Source organism: Polistes fuscatus, unplaced genomic scaffold (genome assembly GCF_010416935.1).
Source record: "Polistes fuscatus isolate 324 unplaced genomic scaffold, CU_Pfus_HIC Scaffold2, whole genome shotgun sequence".
NCBI lineage: Eukaryota > Metazoa > Arthropoda > Insecta > Hymenoptera > Vespidae > Polistes > Polistes fuscatus.
Genome location: NW_025113096.1, coordinates 11823105 through 11844711, shown reverse-complemented (window position 1 = coordinate 11844711; position 21607 = coordinate 11823105). Strand labels below are relative to the sequence as shown.

Here is a 21607-nt window from a genome sequence, read left to right as displayed (position 1 = left end):
AAAACAAATTCGATGAGTATACATAAAATTTCATTTTAAGTTACACATATCGATTAAAAATAAATTACTTGAAAATTTCCTAAAGTGTAATATTGCACAGATCTCGATAAATTATCATATATAATAATACGATAATTATATAACTAATGTTATTATTGTTTTTATTTTTATTACGAAGATGAAAAGTAATTTGAAATTATTTGAAGGTAAAATAAAAAAAGGAAAGGAAAGAAAAATTGGAAGTAGAAAGCAAGAAGAAAATTGTATTAACGATGGAAAAGGTGGAAGAGAAAGTAATTTAGGTGGGAGAGTGTTTAGTATCGAGGCAAGTTTCGATATCATTTAATCTCTATCGGATGCTGCTTCGACAGCGACTGGATGGCCTAAAACGCTTCATCGGACCGATTCAATCATGATCGAAACGCCATTGTAAGAGCAACGAGTGTTTAACTAATGAAATTGCTGCCAGGTGTGTTATCCCTCTGTCACGTGCCGATCAATCAACGATACTTTTATTTTCCTATTTTCTTATTCGTTTAATAGTTTGAATCTTTAACAATATTGAAAGCCAATTGAATTTCTTCTTTGGTTTATTTTTAAATATCCAATCTTTCGTAACAATGTCTACGGTCAATTTTCAATTAGTTTTCACGTTAAATTAATTATTCATTTTCATCTAATAGTAACTTGTATTTAAGTTCTTCAATTATTATTCGAACTATTTAATTTAACTATTAATGAACTTCTATTCAAGTGTTACAACAAAAGGTTTGGTGTATATTTATAAACGGATAGGTTGAAAAGTTTTGAGCCTAACATACAAACAATTTTTTTTCAATTAAATTCACTTTTACTTCTTTGACGTAGTCTTTAAATTTTGAAAACAAAATAAGCTCAAAACTTCTCAACCCATCGTCATATATATTTAATTATATAATACTATATTAAGTGCTATACTTTAATATAAATATACTGTGTATGAAATTATATTTAAATTGAAAAAATAATTAATAAATTTAAATATCATATAAAATAATATATTTAGAACTATGTGTTTAAACGTATAAATAATAAATAAATATATACGTTATATATTTTACTCTTTATACAGGGTGGTCCATTTAAGTATGGCCACCTAAATGTCTTTTCGGTTTATTACGATGCAAAAAATATGTTTGCCAGATATTACTAAGCTTTGACACCATACACATTGAGTAAAAAAATATTGTTTGCATCGTGATAAGCCAAAAAAATATTTAGATGGCATTACTCGAATGGAACGCCCTGTATAATTGCATTTAAATATATAACAATATCAACGAAATTTTATTTCATTAATCTCGGATTTCTTCATTAACAATTTTTCGCAAATCAAATTTTTTTTTATTTTAGGGTAACGTATAAATAATTTGACCAGAAGCTAATGCGGTTTAATCCAGAAAGTAAAAATAAATTGTGGAGATGAATGTCTTGTAATACATTCGTTTTTTAAATTTATATTTTTTTAATTTGATAAAAAAAATGTTACATATAAAAATTTTGTTTCAAAAGGTATTTTTTGCAACGAAACAAGCTATGTACGGAATGTGCAAATAAAAACGTAAATATTTATTGGGAAATCTTAAGAAATGTAGGACGTTCATTTTTCGGCAGCTAAAAAAAGATAGAAAAACGAAGCAACAAGTAAATCATTTAATAATTAAGTGGAATACTATTTATTTCATTAGAATCAAGAAAAATCAAAAAATATCAACAACAACAACAAAATGGAATTAATTGAATTGGCTTCTGAATGACTCCAATAATGAAAAATTAGGTCAATTCTAAATTGTAAGGTAATATAAATCCGTTATAAAATTGTAATCAATAGAGGACAATCTGTTAAACGTTAAACGATAAAATATCGTGCCGTGGCTTATACAGTAGCATTATTTATTTCAACAATTTTTTTTTCTCATGCATTTTCATGACTCATTAAAAGTTGGCAAGACTGGTGTACGTGTGCCCTTTGCATATAACATCGACAACGTGTAGTTCCGATTCTTTGTCACGAGAAATACCAGGCAGTCGTTTAAAAAGGAGTCGACCGTTCTCATAAATAAAAAGAGCTCGAAAAAAGAGTGAGACAGAGAAAAAGAGTGGTCCCTCTTTTTCTCTTTTCTGTACTCTAAACTTACGCCAAGCGTGAGAACAGTGGGTCAACGATGCCTACACTTCCTTTCTTTGAAATCCTCGTAAAATCTACATGAGAAAATTTGAGATTATTTTTTTTCTTTTCTTTTTATTTCTTAATTTTATGATTTTTCTTAATAAATTTATCTCATTCATTCTTTGAGATAATCTTTATCTTTATTATCATTCAAATTATATTTGAGTAGATGATATTTATGACACAGTAATTATGACTCGTCGATTTATCTTTTTTCAATAAATTAAAAAAATTAATTTTACGATTTAATTCGTAATATAAACAAATTATAAAATATTATTATTCAATTTTATTATTTAGTCTGTTTTGTCACAATAATTGTATAGTTTTCTTTTCTTTTTCTATTATATATTTTTCTTATACTCGACAAAAACATTAATCTTTGAATATAATTTGACGAATTAATTTTATAGAAAGTAAAATGAAATAAATGTTACAAAAAATACAATGATGTAACTTTAATGTTACATAGCATTGCGGAAAGTTTTCAAAAACGTGTAATATCACTTTAATGATTTTCGAAAAATTGTTAACTTCATAAAGTTTCGTTTTTGACATTAAACTTTTTGTTACGAACACGTTGACATTCGTTATTTCTTATTGGTAAAGTTTAATTCTCGTTATTCTCGTGAAATTACTTCGAAAGGGTTCTTCCAAGAAGTTACTTCGACTAAAAAAGAAAAGACAAATATAGTAGATCGTTCTCCAAACACTTGCTCTGACGTTACAGCGTTTATTACACGAGCTCGGGGGTCCATTAAAGAAAAAGTATGCTAGTCATAAAAGAAAGGAGGGGAAAGAATCGTTTTCCACGATCAGCATAATCGAATCGATTTCAACCGAGCTTATCGTGAAAAGAAACTTGGCCAAGAACGATAGTAACTGTATGCTCGATGAGTCGCCTAATTCCGGAGAGAGAAAAAAAGAGAGAATAAAAAGAGAAGAAAAAAAAACAATGTCACTTGAAATTACTTTTATATTTGTATAAGGATAACGTCAAATTTAATCTAATCTTTTTTGTTAAATTATTTGACTAATATATTCTCTCCTTAAATTCAAAATGTTATTTCCAATGAATATATTATTAAATTATAAAAAGTTTATCAAAATAGAAAAAAACAAAGTTATTTAATTACTGATTTAAATTCTATAATACTATTATCTTGATATTATCAGTTATTATGATAACGAATTAAAACAAAAAAATTCAAACCATTTATATATTTGATGATTTATTTTATAATATATATGATGATAATTAAAATGAATAATATTTAACAAGTCGTGTAAGTAAAATGAATCGTAACAGATCTTAAAAATCACATATTAAAAACTTCTGAAAACGTTATTTTTACATTTTATTTGAAGTAATATTATTAATTTAGTAAATATCTGTAATGATTTATTTCTTGTTGTATTAGTTGATACATAAACCAACGTATTTACCGATTAAAATTTTCCTCGTATATTCGATCCATACACCCATTAACGTAATATAAATATAAACAAGCCAGTTATTTGAATTAAACAAAAAAAAGCTGATAAAAAATAAAACATCACCAACAATGTATCACTAATTGCATGTAATACTGTAAAGAGCAGGGTTCGGGATTGCACTTTCAATTAAATCAAATCACTTCGCGTTAATTCGTTAAAGAGACGTACATATGTAATTGAAAAGAAAGATTAACGCGTACATCAATCATCACGATTAGGCGAAATACGTGAATGACAACAATCCGGTTTGTTCCGTTCACCCATAGTTAATGAAAATGATGATCAACATTTAACTGCTATAATTGTCGAATTCAAATGACATAGAAAAAGAAAGATACAAAGACGGATATAATCAAGCAAAAAAACTCGGATATCTTCGTTAACGTTTTATCGTATTGCTCATGAACAGAATTACATCGCAATCTTATCAGCATTCTAACGATGATTAGTCATGGAATACTTTCTTCTTCTTCTTCTTCTTCGTGTTTAGTTAGAAAACTTATAATTACTCGTAAAAATGTGATAAAGATACACGCTATGACGTGTAAAGAAGTATGGTGATATATAAGTCAACGGTAAAATATTTTTCCATTTCAATAGAAACGAATGAAACGAAACGAAACGAAACGAAACGAAACTAAACTAACAAAAATTCCCTCGAGAAGTGACCTATTAAAGTATAGTATAACAAAAACTTTTTTTTTTCTCAAACGAGGCAACGCGTTACGTGCTTCGGTAAAATAAATTTTATCGAAACTCTAATGTTTTAAATAACACGTGTAATATTTTTTGAAAAAATAAATAATAAATAAAAATAAAAGAAAAAATAAAAGAAAATAAAATATAAGAAATAATAAGAATGTTTTATCGTAAGAATATAATATAATATAAATAAAATAATAATATATAATTATAATAAATATTAATATAATATAATAATATAATAATATTTTGAAAAAATAAAAATAAATAAAAAGAAAATAAAATAAAAGAAATAATAAGAATGTTTCATCGTAAGAAATACTGCGAAGAAGAGGATAATATATATTTTACGTCATCCGCATTACTGTATTACTAACGTAAATTTACAGAAACCATTATCTTGAAAAATTTATATCGAGTTAATTCGATGAAATTTTTACCCAGTTAACTTCCTAGATTCTTTATCCTATTCCAAATATGTATATATACAGGTTGTTTCAAAATATGTGACCATAACTTCAGACACGGTTTCAATACCTTAAAATAATAACAATAAGAAGTTCATATAATCATGAACTTGTATCCAAATAAATAAATATAAGACTTGCTTGTTAATAGTTGAAATAAGTATTTATTTAAATTTATATGAATTATACTGAAAGACAAAAACTATAAGCTATAATTCGGTAATAAGATCATATCAAGTGTATAATTATATAAACTTTTTTATACTATTTTTTTTGTATTTTAGAATACTGAAATATATAATAATAATAATTATAATTATTATATAATTATAATTATATTATAAATAATTATTATAAATATATAATAATAATAATAATAATTATATAAACTTTTTTATACTATTTCTTTTTTATTTTAGAATACTGAAATAACCCCTAAAATTATTTAACACATCTTTTGAAGCACTCCGTATGTGTTTTTGCGTGGGTGTATATACACGCACGTTTAAAGTTACTAATGCTTGTCTTGAGAACCGAGCTATATAAGTTAACTCTTAAAAAATGAGATCTATATATATATATCATTGCCATGTGTGGTAATCGCGTTATCATCTTTTGCGACTCCTTTTACGCTTTTGTAAGATGTGTTTCTCAAATATTATAGTTCAAGGAAGTCGATCTTGTTGATTTATGTGTATCGCATGATGCGGTCTCTCTAATTACGTAAAAGCTTTATGAAAGACCTTATTCGAACGAGTAATTCGATTTTAACGAAGAATATCAATTTGTTAGCTACAAATGAGTTTCTTGTTCGTCGTAATTCATCAAGTGTATTCATATACAAATTAATATACTTTTAAATAAAATTTTATTCAATTGATTTACTCGTTTATAATACAATGTAACTTTAAAGTTACATTCTTATATATATATATATAGATTCGTGTAATTTTTAAATATTCATACATAAATTGTACTGTAAAATTATTTATTTTTTTTTAAATATAAATTACCTATAGTATAATAATTATATGAAATATAAATATAAATAATATTAATTTCACATTTTCTCTCATTATTAACTATTTGTTTAAGGGGGGGGCACGAAAAACTTGAAAAACAAAAAAAAAACTTTTAAAAAATAATACAACTATTACATTTTACAACAATATCTCGTAAATACGACACAGTTTATCTATCATAATGATAAACACTTATCAAATCTGTTGATCTAGTTTTACTTTATAAACTATATGACATTGCAGAAGTATGCAAGTAAACTAGATCGTTAATTAAAACGCTAAATTGCAGGTTTTTTCCTCGCTCTCATTTCTCTTCTATTATTTTTTAATTTCAAACCACAATTTTTTTTTTTTTTGATACACACTTCTACTTTTTTTTTATACATCAAAAAAGCGCTGTATATACGAGCGCTTTTCGCAAATTTATATTTAAACTTTACGTCTAAAGAGAGAGAGAGAGAGAGAGGGGGAGAGAGAGGGGGAGTTCGAAGACAAAAGCCTGACTTTTTATGTAAACACCAAGCATAATTTCTTTTTTTGTTACATTTTAATCAGCAAGCGAGACAGATAGTGGTAAGGAGGAAAGGAGGAAAGGAGGAAAATAAAAATAAAGAGAGTGGGTCAAAGGGTTGAAGGATTGGTGGTAGGGTGTAGAGGTGAGTGAGGGGGGAGAGAAAATAGAAAAATGTTGCTCCACGTAGCACGAGCTTCGTTAATTTTTTCTGTATACTTTAGTTCTAGCCTTTATTGTGTTTTATTTTATGTATAATGTGTGTGTGTGTGTGTATGTATGCGTGTATAAAAACATGTAAATATATAGTTGGCCTTTTCTTAATCACGAAACATTTTTAACCGATGACGTTAATTTTCTTACGTGGCCCTGGTAATTTGCATACTTGAAGAAACACTCACATATTCATGCCAGCTTAGAATACCGATTAATCTAATATATTACAGTAGAAAATCAGATAACCATTATGAGACTTTGTATTACATTGAGATAACAACTTTGCCACAGAATATCATTAGACTTATTAGAATTAATAAAAGATTTTGTAAAATTCACAAAAATCTAAATAATTATTTTCTATAATTTATAACCCAATTTTTGTTCATAGCTACAAACAAATTATGCTATGTAAAAGTTTTAGTATCATTTCAATTAATATATTATACTATATAATAATAATAATAATACTATAGTATATTCTCTCAATCTTATCCTTCTCATTTTTCCTATACTTTAGTATATTAAATTTTTGTATGCTAATTAGTATATATAATAGTATAATATACTACAAAGGCAGGTTGAAAAGTTTTGCGTTTATTCTTTTATAAAAACTTTGAAAATTATGTCGAAAAATAATAGTAAATTTAAACGAAAAAAAGAAATTGTTTACTACGTTAGACTCAAAACTTTTCAACCAGCTCACGTAAATTATTATACAGTAAATATAAATTTGTATTTATAATATATATATAGTAAATTATATACTTTCAGTAAAAAATATATTATAAAAACATGAATGACTGTAGATAAGAAAAAAGGATTACAATTATGGTTATAAAATGAAATAAATTAAATATATATATATATATACAGTTCTATGTGTATGATTTCAGAATTACATGACGTAAATTATTATACAGTAAATATAATACTGTATAATAACAGTAATACTGTATAAATTATTATACAGTAAATATAAATTTGTATTTATAATATATATAGTAAATTATATACTTTCAGTAAAAAATATATTATAAAAACATGAATGACTGTAAATAAGAAAAAAGGATTACAATTATGGTTATAAAATGAAATAAATTAAATATATATATATATACAGTTCTATGTGTATGATTTCAGAATTACATGACGTAAATTATTATACAGTAAATATAATACTGTATAATGACAGTAATACTGTATAAATTATTATATAGTAAATATAAATTTGTATTTATAATATATATAGTAAATTATATACTTTCAGTAAAGAATATATTATAAAAATATGAATGACTGTAGATAAGAAAAAAGGATTACAATTATGGTTATAAAATGAAATAAATTAAATATATATACAGTTCTATGTGTATGATTTCAGAATTACATGACGTTAATCGAGCCATCAATCATACTAAAAAATAATAACAATTCTTTGAAATGTCAATTAGGTAATAATTCGAGGAACACATTTTCTCGAAGCTCTGATTTATTATCAGACAAATAAGTAATCTAACAGAATAATATCAAAGAGCAAGGCGTGGCATAAAGGAACTTGAGGGAGTTGACTATGAATGCAGAAATCGATTGCCGGAAGTTGTTGTTCCGTATCTCTCTCTCTCTCTCTTTCATTCTATGGCTCATTCTATCTTTATACGTTGTATATATGTGAAAATATCTGTGTGTGTGTGGATGCGCGCGAACATAAGCTCGTTTCCTCTTCGTGACATTACTAACATTCTAACGTTCAGAGTCTATCTTCCCAAAGGGATACAGGGCTCATATTAAGATCAACGACGAGCAAAAAAAAGAAACTGTAATTACTGGAACACTAAAACAGAATGTAATTATTCTCAATGCTACATCCGATTTATTGTTCCTGGCAAATAATAATATGAAGCTTTAATGGGATAGGGACCTGTTACATCTCTAACTTACATTAGTCAGTGTTGTTCGTAAATCCTACAATAGAGTTCGTAGTTCTTTTGATAACAAATTTTCTCTATAAGCGGAGGAAGGTCTTATTTAATGTTAAACAATTTTGTTACAATTTTTAAGAAATTTTTAATGAGTGAGAGGGAGTGAGAGAGAGAGAGAGAGTGGGAAAGAAAATTATTTTTTTTATTAAATAAATATTTAATAAAAATAATAATATACTTTTAACTATATATAATAATAATAACTTACTTAATAATATAATAATATACTATAATAATAATAAACTTAATAATAATAATATACTTTTAACTATATATGTGAATGGATTGAAAATTTTTTTGGTCAAACTCACTTTTATTAAAAAGAAAAAAAAGGGAAAAATATTTTTGTCGTTGTTGATAAAAAAATTCAAAAAATTTCTCATTTTTAGCAATAAATTTAATTTAGATAAAGAAAATCCTCGATCGGATATTTTGCAAACTGAAGAATGAAAATTGGAAAATAGAGATAGAGGGTGGTGGAAAATAGGAGAAGAAAATTGTAAAAAAATTTCGACAATTTCAGGAATCATAGAAAGAGTGTGAAAGAAAAAGAGATGACGACGACCTTAGATGCTATTTAATCTCCAAAGACGTTTTCGTATTCCATGGGAACGAGGCGACCTACGTTAAGAAAGGAAGGGGAAAAATACAAAGAGAAATGAAGAAAAGGGAACATGGTGGGAGGAACGCATGTGTAAGCCCTTTTCCAATTTCTTCTATTATCCTGGAGCTTTACGTGTCTAGGGTTGAATTCGAGAGAACCAATAATGTCATTCAATGAATACTGTGACCCTGGAATTTGCGATATGAGCTTGATTGCTCGAAAAAAAAAAAGAAAATTTTATTCTATAAAGTTGTTAAAAAAATGTTGTCTTATTAATAATAATAATATTATATATTAATATTATATAATTATATTATAATAATATTATATTATTATATTAATATTATTTATATATTATATTATTATTATTTATATATTATAATAATATTAATATTATTATATTAATATTATTATAATATATTTATATATATGTATACAATATAATAATAAATATTTATAATATGATAAAAATAATATACCTATATATACTAGTCTCAAAGAGATACTAAAAGAAATAAAAATACAAGTACAAATATAAATACTAACCACACACACATACACACATCTCTCTCTAATATATCAGACACTTCTTGTGTGGTACTGTTGAAAGTTACTACTATTACTTGAAGGTGTGTATATAACTTTTAATGTGTACAACACTCATACATTCCTACCTCAAAGAAAGGAAGTTACACGTTTAACATCGGAGAGAAGTGGAAGAAATGCATTTGTTGCTAAAGGAATAGAAAATTTTTCAAAAGAAGTATGAAGCAAACGGGAGATTCTCAATCTCTGGACCGCTAGACTGGGATCAATGAACTATCTATTTATATATATATATATATACCTATGTATGAATACATACTTTCATAGACATGCGTTAGATTTTATTACAACTGACTTATATATATATATATATACATGTATGTTATGTAGAATCATAAATGCGACGTTTTACAAGGACACCAAAGTCGAAGGTAACTCCACGTGTCAGGGTTTACGTTCAAACGGATAAATATGACAACCAGATGCTTTAAAGGAATTTACTTTTTTTCTTCCTAACTCACTTTCTCTCTCCCTTTCTCTTATATATCTTTAACACGTAAGAAACAGCAGTAACTATTACATGAGTGTTTTTTATAGTCGAAATATAAACAATGCTTTTTTACCTTTCTTACTTTCTCTGACTTTATTTTTATTTAGGTATATATAGACATTATATATGTATTGTGTGTATATATATAAGGTGTTTCAAAATATGTGAACATAACTTTAGAAGTGGTTACAGTTTGCTAAATAAAAAAAAAGCTCCCAATATGACTATTTCTTTCGAATTTTAGCTATTTTTTGTTTACCACCTTATATAATTTACTTGATAAAATAACGGAATAAAAATATTGTGCGTGTATAACTTACTAAAGAAAACTCTCTCTCTATTATAAGAAATTTTTTAAACTGTATAATATCATATGTATATTCATTAGGAAAGTTTTAATTATTGAGAATCGTCCGATGAATAATTCCAAGCCAATTCATTTAAGAATCCCGTGAAAATAATTATTTCTCAGTTTACATATATCTGATCAATTTAAAATTATTTCTTAATTAACACTGAACGAAAATTACACTTTTATGTGAATCGCAAAAATTTGCCGTTTTTTAAAATAAATCTCATGTCGATCTCATAAATGTTTGGAAAGCTCCGTATTAGAATGAATTCTTATCAAGAGAGATACAAGATTTGAATAGAAAAGATGTAAAAGTAAAATCTATCAATGAAAATTCTATAAATAAATATTAATCTTCTATAGTATAATCGAATTAAGTAAAACCGTATATTAACGATCAAATTATAAGTTTATTCATTTCTACTAGGCCAGCTTTACGGAGAAATTATTAAATAATAAAGTGAATGAGTTATAATAGTATTAAAAATGTTAAATGAGTGAGAGAAAGAGAGTCGTGTCACGAAATAAAATAAAACAATGAATCAAAAGTTTCGTGCAGTTTCAGAACGTAACCCAAACGACACGACGTTCTGAAACTATGGTAGCTAACATGTATATAATATAGTACATATATATGAATATATATAAACATATGTATATATATGCATATACATATGTATATACATATATACATATATCAATGGAAAATTTTGCGGAGAGAGAAACTTCAATAATTGAATATTGATCGTTCCTTATTCGACGTCTGTGCCAATTTCCCTTAAAACGTCGGCGATCGCATTTTTCCAAGAAAATATCTCCGTTGGGAAAACTTTACAAGCAAAGGAACTCCCACGATATCGACATTTTTCATCCTTATCGATAATAATCCCAAACGATGAAAAAAAGCACGTGGATGAGGAGTGACGTTAATGAAAGCAATTAGGTATTTTTATAGACCTTTCTTCTTCTTCTTTTCTTTTTCTTCTTCTTTTTCATTTATTTTTCATTTATTTTTCTTTGCAATCATTATCTTTACGAACTTTATTGAAATGAAATTATCACAAAAATAATAACGCGAAAGAATAAATATTATTAATAAATAAATTATGTGTTATACTCAATTTTCTTTTTTTATTCAATGTTCCTTTATTGATATAAGTAATTAAATGTAAAGAGGGAAGTATCTTAAGGGGTCGTCTGATTAAAAATCTTGGGAAATGATATATTTTGTAAATTTGTTTTCTATTAATTAAAAATATAATAATAAAGTTACATACAAAAATTCTTAACCACAACTCTTTTTCATCGAAAACAAAAATCACGAAAATATTTTGACTTTTGCTTCACTTTATCAGAATAAATCAAGCAGTAAATAAGAAATAATTATGACTGTTATAAATGTTATCTGCGTTAACGAGTAAATATTAAATGGTAAACTTAATTCCTACCGTTCTTTCATCCCTTTCATATGTGGCAGTCATTTTTTTTTTTTCTTATGAATTTTTTCCATGGCATGCAAGTCGTTTTGAAACGACCATTAAAGTTACATTTAACGCTTTCGACAACATTAAAAGCTTTTAAGCTGGATTTTTATCAAGCAAATTCTGCAAGTCAACATTTTAATTTTTTTCACCTATCCGGAACGTTCTTTATCTTTCAGATCAAAATCATCGTTTTGAAAGTATTCAAACTAAACTCTACATGTTTTTTTCCAGACGTTTATCGCATACGTTTATTATTAGAATAATAAACAGTTTATTTTCAATCGATTGATAAAATTCATTGACATCAAAGAAATTTAACCTGTGAAAACCTAAACCCATTTTTCGTGTAAAATAATCAATAGACGTTTTACTTTTATAAATAATATTATCTCATTTCACACATTACTTTATTGGTATCTGATACTTGTTGAAGAATAGTCTTACATTTTTTACAGTCAACAAAATTTCCTGTAAATTTGGCGACCCCGATTTGCGCACCACTGATCTAAACTATACAAAAATACGCGAGCTTACCGTTGAAACTTGCCAGTGTTGGAATTGGTATACTTTAGTAGCAAGCAGCAAAAAATTAAATTTATCGTCTAATAATATATTTTTTATAAAGAATCACTCGCTCTCTTTGTTTCTCATATTCTCTTGTTCCATTCTTTAGAAATTCTTTTATAAATCGTACCTTACCGACATGTTATATAACGTAAAGATAAATTATAAATTTTCCCGAAAGAACAGAGCACTAGGCACTAAAGTAGAGTAATATAATCGTTGCAAGGTAGCTAAGCTACCGAACGAAGCAACGTCACTACTTTCTTTTATCAAAAGAATCGCTTTATTAATTCATAGACGATGTAATATTCCATTCCGTTCTCGTGTAAGTATACATGTATATACTTGTTTGCATAATAGATACACGCAATAGGGATAATACATGTATGCGTATCTATTTGAAGTCGACAGGTGAACTCACGCGCGATTTGCCTCGTGTTAGAGAGGAACATGTATGAAATTATACGCGTGTATGAGCATAGTGGCTAGAACAATGTCGCTGCATAAGCATCTCCCCTTCCTCTCTCTCTCTCTCTCTCTCTATATATATATATATATATGTGTGTGTGTGTGTAGAGACGTATCAGCTAATACGTGTTCCCTTATCAAGAAGCATTTACATGTTAGTTGCTATTATATACAGCACGATGACCCGAATTCGTTGTAAGTACATAACTACCAACTTGCTACCTTTTTCTCCTATAATGTTAACTTTAAATTGTCGAGAATATGATATAGGTTTTTCGTACTCTGGAAAAAAAATGAAAACCCTTTGTTAAAAGGAAACTTCAGAAAAAGTTCGAAAATGTGTCTTTGAGATAATCGACAATTGTCGGATGGCTCCTTTTTTTTTGAACGAACTTGCAATTAATTAAAATTAAATAAAAATGATCGATAGATAACAACAGAAATAGTCGATTAAGTGTCGATAAAGGAGATCTTTTAAATTCATCGAATTTGTTCAAATAGATATCGACGTTAATGATAATAAGATTTCGTTTTATCGACAACTTGTCGTCATTACTTTTTTATTTGAACTAAACCAAATTCAATGAAACTGATTTCGTAAATATATATATATAGAATAAAATCCGAATTCACGCACAATTTCGCAAAATGTAATACAAATTCATCCGAATCTTAAAAAATGTCGAAAAGTAAAAAACAGCAGCATTTATTACAAAAAAAAAAAAAATAACAAAAACAAATTCGCTTATATTAAAGTAAAACAAATATTTCGGATTTCAAATAAATGTTAAAAGAAAAAAATAAGTGGTGTGTGTACTTATGTATGCACGTAAGAAGTTATACTTCTTTTGCGTACCAAAACAAAAATATAACCTCAATAACCTCAAAAATAACTTTAAAAAAAAAAGAAAGGAAACATATTTTCGATCGATCGATATATTACATATATAAGAAAGAACACAAAACAAAAAAAAAACAAAAATATCAAAATATAGATATCAGTCCATACTAAATATAAGGGAAATATATCGAATTATTTTATCCGTCAAGTGCGATGGCGCTGTGATAGCATTGGTTCCCGCTCGATTATTTAAGTCAAGCAGCGCTGAGTACGATTTTAGTACTTGGATGGGTGACCCGCTTAAGAAAAAAAAAAAGAGGAAAAAGAAAAGAAGACAACTTCATGCCGTAAATTTGAAATCGCTTTGCCGTGCATCGTAAATACTGTGACAAACTTCGTGGTGTCGATTTTTCCATGCGCTCGGAAAAAAATCCACACTCCCATCACATTTTCCCAAATGCGCCAAAAGAAAGTATAACTTCAATAAAATAAAAAGAAAAAAAAAATGTCTAGGGGGGGAGAATAAAGACAATAAGTATACGTATAGAATACTATCGTCATTGGATCGTTTAAATTGAGTGATGCACGGCAGGCAAGATTTCCTTATCTCGCACCAGGAAAATAATATTTCATTGAAAGTTGTTAGAAAAGGGTCGACGAGGTTCTCGCTAGTTCGGTCGCGTGCTCGCGGCTCGGTTCAACATAGTTTGCATTGCAATTCTACCGACTAAAAAGTCTTCTCTCTTTCTCTCTCTCGTTTCTCTTTCGTTTCGTTCAGGTACAAGCTGCTCCGGCGTGTAGCGAAAAGCCTGAAGCGTTTACTCGGAAAACTCAAGCCTTTGAAAAGGCGAGAGTAGAAGAGGGGATAAAAGGATGGAAGGAAAGGGGGAAAAGGTAGAGAGAGATCCAGGAGGAGGAAGGTAGAAAAGATTCAGGAGGAGGGTAGAAAAGATCCAGGTTTGCTTGGATTTCTGAAAACTCCGGAGACTTGACTTGGCTTTTCTATCGTTTCGCGTTAACCGATGGATAATTTGCGAGAGACGGGAACATTCGTGAAAAGAGGCTCCAGAAGCTTCCTTTCTTACACGCGAGGAGCTTTCGTCAATTATGCAACCTACCCGAGAAAAGGACGAACGTCCTAAACTTTCTTCGACTCTGCCTACCTATTTACGTAATTTTCTACCTTTTTATTTCCTTTTCTTTTCTTTTCTATTCTATTCTATTCTATTCTTTTCTATTCTTTCTTTTTGTTAACCAACTTTTTTGTGGTCGGGAGCAAAAGATCAATGAAATTCTTTTCTCGAATTCGATTTGTCACAAGACGAGAGAAAAAAATACATTTCTTTTATATAAGATAAATTTAAATTCGTGCAAATTCGTATAAACTTTTGACAGAGAAAAAAAGAGTTAGTAAATTCAATTTTCAAAAGTATTCGAATGACAGATTATTAAAACGATCTTCGGTAATAGAAAAGGATTCGATCAAATTAAAGATGCGAAAAAAAAAACGTGCAAGGTAAATTTGAATATTACACATTTTTTTCTTTAAATTTAGACAGAGATATAAGACGAGAGAAGGAATGAATATATTAAAGGTTTTTAAAAGTGAATTGTCGGCATATGGAAGATACAAGAAAAGAAAGAGAAGATCGACTTCTCACCTTGCATACCGATCGTTCATTGTAAATCGAAGGTATCCGCAGCATTGATGCATGCAAGGTAGTCATTGACGTATATAGCGATGCATCGTCGCATTCCAATGACCCACTCGACTGCTCTACTGTGAATTCAATAATGCTTCTGTTCGGTTCGCTTGCAAATTATTGCACGTGCATAGAAGTGCGAATATATCTGTACCTTTAGTATTTCGATCCTATGGGAACATCATATGATCAAAAATCAATAAATTCAAATAAAGAATTTCATTTTTATACTACTAAAATAAGAAATCTTAACTGTATAAAATTATTGTGTTTTTTTGTATTAAATTTAATGTTATTGATTACTATTAAATATAATAAAATTCAATCATAATTTATATATATGTATCTATATGTTTTTGATAGATTTTAATTACTAAAATATAAATCTTATTAAATTAAAAGTATATTTTTTTACATTAATATTATACACAAGTAAGTTAAAAAAATTTACTTTTATATATTTTGACATAGTCTCAAAACTTTTCGATCAATTCTCGTATTAGAATTATATAAATGTTATATTGTAAGTTACCAAAAATGTAATAATAGAAATATTGAAAAAATAATTCTTGAAAAAAAAAGATAATACATCGGATATTTCATACAAAAATTGTAGTAAAAAAAGATGAATAGAAAGATGAACAAATTGTTCTCTTTTATCAAATAATCGTTCGATTATTCGTCGTACTATGACGGTACGAGTGAGAAAATAAGATTATTGGTAACGAATAAGCGAGCGCATAGATCGAAAATCGATTTTAATCTTTAGGATAGTTCATCCGTAGACGACAGGACAACGCGAGTTTTGATTTCACAGCGCGTAAATCGATTAAACGAACCGTTGTTTTGTCCTATCTCGACTGCATTTCGCTGTCTTGTTTTCCTTTTTTCTTTTACAATATTGATGTTTCTAGCTTTACATCAATCGAATTGTGCAACGTACCGGTAAATAAAAAGAAACTTAGACCAATCAACCTTTTGTAATATACTGATACAGTAGTCGTGAAACGTTGTTGCACGAATAATGCTTCTAAATTGCAATTTGTTTTTTTTTTCTATCCTCCATTGAAAATAATAATTGTTTTTATTTATATATATTATTTTATTAATTAACATGATATTAAGTGAGATCGTAGTAAATTGATACATTTTTCAATATTGTTTTTTTTTCTCGATTTCTATTTTAATTAATTACTTAATAAAAAATTTGCTTAAATATACTTCGATCTCTTCTTTGTACATATCGTAAATGAAATTTTTATTAAGATACAAACGAAGAGTAAATGAAAACATTTTTGTCAATTCTTTGAAAATTAAAAAAAAATAATAAAAATAAAATATATTTTATCATACAATCAAGAAACCAATAGATTAAAAGATAATACAAAATGTACAAATGAAAAAGATAAAAGTCAAGTTTAACATATGAAGTATTCTCCCAAATATTTCTTCTTATCGAAATTTATAATTTTGTTTTATAACCATATGTACCACACAAACATTCATATTCACATTCAATATTTATACTATGGGCAAAATTTCGACTACGTGTAAATATTTGAAATTTTTATTGAAAAATATCGAATTTGTTCTTTTCTATTTCTTTTCATGAGCAATTTCATCGTAGCGATACTATCGAAATGTACCTTTTCATCCCGTTTTTCGCAGCAACTCGAGAGCCCACAAGTTTTCCATTTAATTTTCTATGAAAACTAAGTGCACTATTGGGTTCAGGTGTCGATACTGGTGTAACGACCATTGATAACAATATCGATTTGTTTTCGGTTTCCAGAAACGTAATATTCTTTCTTTTTTTCTCCATTTCGAATTATCTCGTCGCGTTATTCTTTTATTGACGACAACGATGAGAATAAAGTAACAATAATAAAATAAATGGCTTGGATATATATAAAATGAAGAGTGCTATTAGCTTTCAACCGATGAGCACATTACGGATGAGCACTTGTGACAACGTGACATCGAAGTTGAGTAGCGTGTTATTTGAGTAACTTAAGAAAGATATATTGATTGATATCGATATTAAGTTAATTAGATCAGAATATAAATATAATAATATAGATAAAAGACGTCGTAAAATGAATAACTAATTAATTAACTCGGCTAGATGATTATATTAACAACGACATCAGATAAAAATTAAGAAGAATGATTTAGATGGAGAAAAAAATAATTATTATTATTACTTATACGATTTATGATATGATTAAGAATCTAATTAGTCAGTAAGTAAACATATAAAGCATACTTAATGAATAAATTCATTCGACTAGACGTATATAAAATATGTAAATTAAATAAAATGAGAAAAGTTAAAATAAAACGAAAAAATAAACGTCGAGATATAATAATAATTATTATTATTATTTTTTTTTGGCTCCTGATACGATCGTGTGTGAATTCGATTAATCGGTATAAACAGTATTTATTTTTTGCATCATCAATCTCTCAATTCCCAAAAGAAAGTAAATGTATTCCTAGTATAATATCTCTAATACAGCTTGTGGATTCATTCCTCATATCATAAACGCGATTCTTTTCTTCGTAGCAACGTCGAAGTCACAAACTTATCGATCGTTCGTCGTTTTCCTCGAGTTTGTCGCGTGAAATCCAAACGCGCGTTTTGCACGCTACAAAGAATATTATTTTTCTTGATCGATCTCGAAACAAACAAAAAGGGAAAGAAGATTTAAGATAAATAACCGATTCGATGTTTCCAATAATGAATATATGATTTATTTATTATTTCAAATGAATATAATTAATAAAACAATAAATTAATATACGAATAATAATACACGGGAAAGTAATAATTTTTCGAATATTTTATATAATTAAATTAATCCAAACAAAAGAGTGTGAATAAATTATTCATAAATCAGCAAAATAACATCAACATATTTCCGGAATAAATGAATACTTATAAGAAACTTCGATAGATCACAATAGATGAATTCAACGTTGGATAAATATTTTTGTTCTTTTAAATGAGAACGACGCAAAAAAATGCATCATGCATACATACTTCTTATACCATCCATTTTATTTTTTCGTTCACGTTCAAACGAACTCTCTGAATGACGAGAAAAATAGTTGAATAAAAACAAACCAATGAAAACTTACAACAACAAAAAGTACTCGAAATAAAAAACCCGTCCTTTTGTTCATAACAATCATTCTAAAACGTACGAGTAAAATATCAAACCATCCGAGTACCTTAATCAATTATTTTCTTTTCGAGTTTATCTTGCGTAATCGAAAGAAAAAATATTATAATAAAAAATAAGATCGAAACGGAAACGGAAGTATACTGTAAGGACGATCTATAACCTCAAGAGTGTAGATCATTCGTGAGGTTAACGATCGTTCCATAAATAATACGCCATGAAAATGGTGCTCGTCCGAGGCTCGAGTGAATATAGTTTTATATACATACATACACGGAGGCAAATAAAACGTATAACACGTATAAATGCAACAATAAAACAACAACACCTGATTATTATAGAACGCGAATCATTATGATTCACTTTATATCGAATATCGATTGAATTTCCTCGGGAATACGTGAACAATACTAACTAGATATTACTTCGAAAGAATCGAACGAATAAAAGAGAGACACGTACCATTTAAGGTAATCTCGCATCATGTTCGAGGTCGTCGCACACGTGAAGGGTTATAAAGATCTCTATCTCTTTCTCTCTTTATCCACTTTTTTCCTCGTATCAGTGTATTAGTCACTTGTTGGTTTTATTTTCAATATTTTACACAAAGGAAACAAAAAAGTAGATAAAATTGAATATAATTTATATAAAAATTATTTGATTCCTTGCTAGATTTATATTATCGTGTGTTAATATTACTAAAAGGGAGAACTAGAGAGGAGAGAATTATTCAAATCTATTTTAAACAAACTTTGTGAGTATTATTACTAATGGATATACTGTTGAGTCATGAAATTGAAAGGAAGAGGAAAAGAAAATGATAAGGAATCTTGACATTCATTTGAATATACTTCATTAGTAGACATTACTATTGATTGATATACTATTTTATGATTAAATTGAAAGAGTTAGAAAGAAAGAAAATAGATTTTGTATATCAATTAGAGAATAAACGATTATCTCAATATGGGCGTATACATTGTTGAGTAATAACATTAAAAATGATTGACAAGCGTGTTCTTGAAATTTATTTAGAGAGAGAGATAAACTTAGAGAGCATTATTATTGATTGACGTATAGTTGAATGATAAGATTGAAAGAGAAAAAGAAAGAAAGAAAGGAAAGATACCAAGATGACGTTTTCTGATCATTCATCATCAACATACTTAAAACAAATCGTGAAAGTGTGAAATACAAAAACAAAAAGAAACCGGTAAAAGGAGAAAGAACGAAATAAACGTTTCATTCGTACAATTCGAATGGAAGAACGAATTATCGTAACCGACTATGACAGTTTTGAGGGAAGACGAAAACAGGATGGAAAAAAAGATGAAGAAAGGGAAAAGAAGTCTGAAGTTTCTGAGTGAAGTCGAAAAACTAGACAAGAGTATATACAGTCTTGTTGGTTTATGCTTTATGTATGTGTCAGCGTATGAATGTAAGAGAAAGAGAAAGAGGAAGAGAAAGAGGAAGAGAAAGAACAGAAAGAGACAAGAAACTTTGTTTCTCCGACTCTTCCTCCTCGTTATCGTCTCTTATATCACCCTTCAAGTTCGCGCCACCGATCTCTTCCGTCTTCGTGAACCCATCTTTCTACTCACTCTCTCTCTCTCTCCCTCTTTTTCTTTCCAGTAAACGAAGAGGGTGAATTTTACGATCTCGAGACACCCGCATCGCGGAACATCTGCGGGTCGCTTTTGTAGCTTTCTGTTTCTCTCTTTCTCTCTTATGGCCCAGCCCCTTTCTCTTGACTCTCTCGCTCTTTCACTCTTACTCTTTTTCTCTGACAGAAAATCCACCCTTACTCTCTTTTTCTATCGTTCGTTTGTTCGTTCATTCGTACGTCGTTCGCTCGCGTCGTTATACATACACACATACATATACATATACATGCATATACACGCATTTACGCACGTATGCATGGACAAACGAACGACGACGACGATGGAACGAATGACGAACGTATACACGTAGAGCAGACAAGCTGGCAGGCAAGAGCAGCCTGCATGCGTCCTACACAAGGGTGAAGGGAAAAAGGGGGCAACAGGAAGGGACATGTATACGAGACGTATTCTTACACCGGCGCCGCGCGAAGTGCGTGCCCGTGTATCGATCCCGAGAGTACACACCAAAGGCGGGCATGAGCGCCACCAATGTTCCTATTTCTCTTTTCTTCTCTTATCTCAAAAAGAGAGGCGCTGGCCTCTTCTTGTTATCGTTTACTCGTTCTTCTTCTTCTTCTTCTTATTCTTCTTAACATCGTTAATAGTATTTCCCCATTCTCCCAATTTTCTTTCCTTTCGCGAGAAAAACGCGTTACGAAAGTGCTTGAATTTTTCTACGAAAGGACAACGATTATAATGAAAAAGAACTAACGAGTTTAGAGATTTGACGGAAACACGGCGTTAAGGATCAACTAACGTTTGTACATTTATACGTTGAAACGTTTAATTATCTTACCTTTATTCTCTCACTGAGAAGTCTTGCTTACGCTACGCACGAGAACACGACACGCACGTACTACGCCCGACGGAGGCCCGAGCCCGACTGAGAGCCGCGAGGGAGTGGGGCGGCACCTCGGCCAATCGCGGGGCGGTTGCGTTGCGCTCTCATCAGCGCATCCTACTCTTATCCCGTCTCACTCTACACAAGCCGATAGAGGAGCTCTAACTTTCATCAGGAACGGATTCAATTATCCCGAGAT

At 28.7% G+C, this 21607-nt stretch overlaps 1 protein-coding gene across 7 annotated transcripts in view; it reads right to left on the bottom strand.

Moving 5' to 3' along the window:
- Positions 1 to 21472, bottom strand: part of LOC122516710 (protein tweety) — a 31440-nt gene extending 9968 nt beyond the window's left edge. For all 7 annotated transcript variants that reach the window (XM_043634749.1, XM_043634754.1, XM_043634752.1 and 4 more), the window contains exon 1: positions 21364 to 21472. The gene's annotated coding sequence lies outside the window, so the exon portion shown is untranslated. The remainder of the gene's footprint in view (positions 1 to 21363) is intronic.
- Positions 21473 to 21607: the final 135 nt, after the last annotated feature.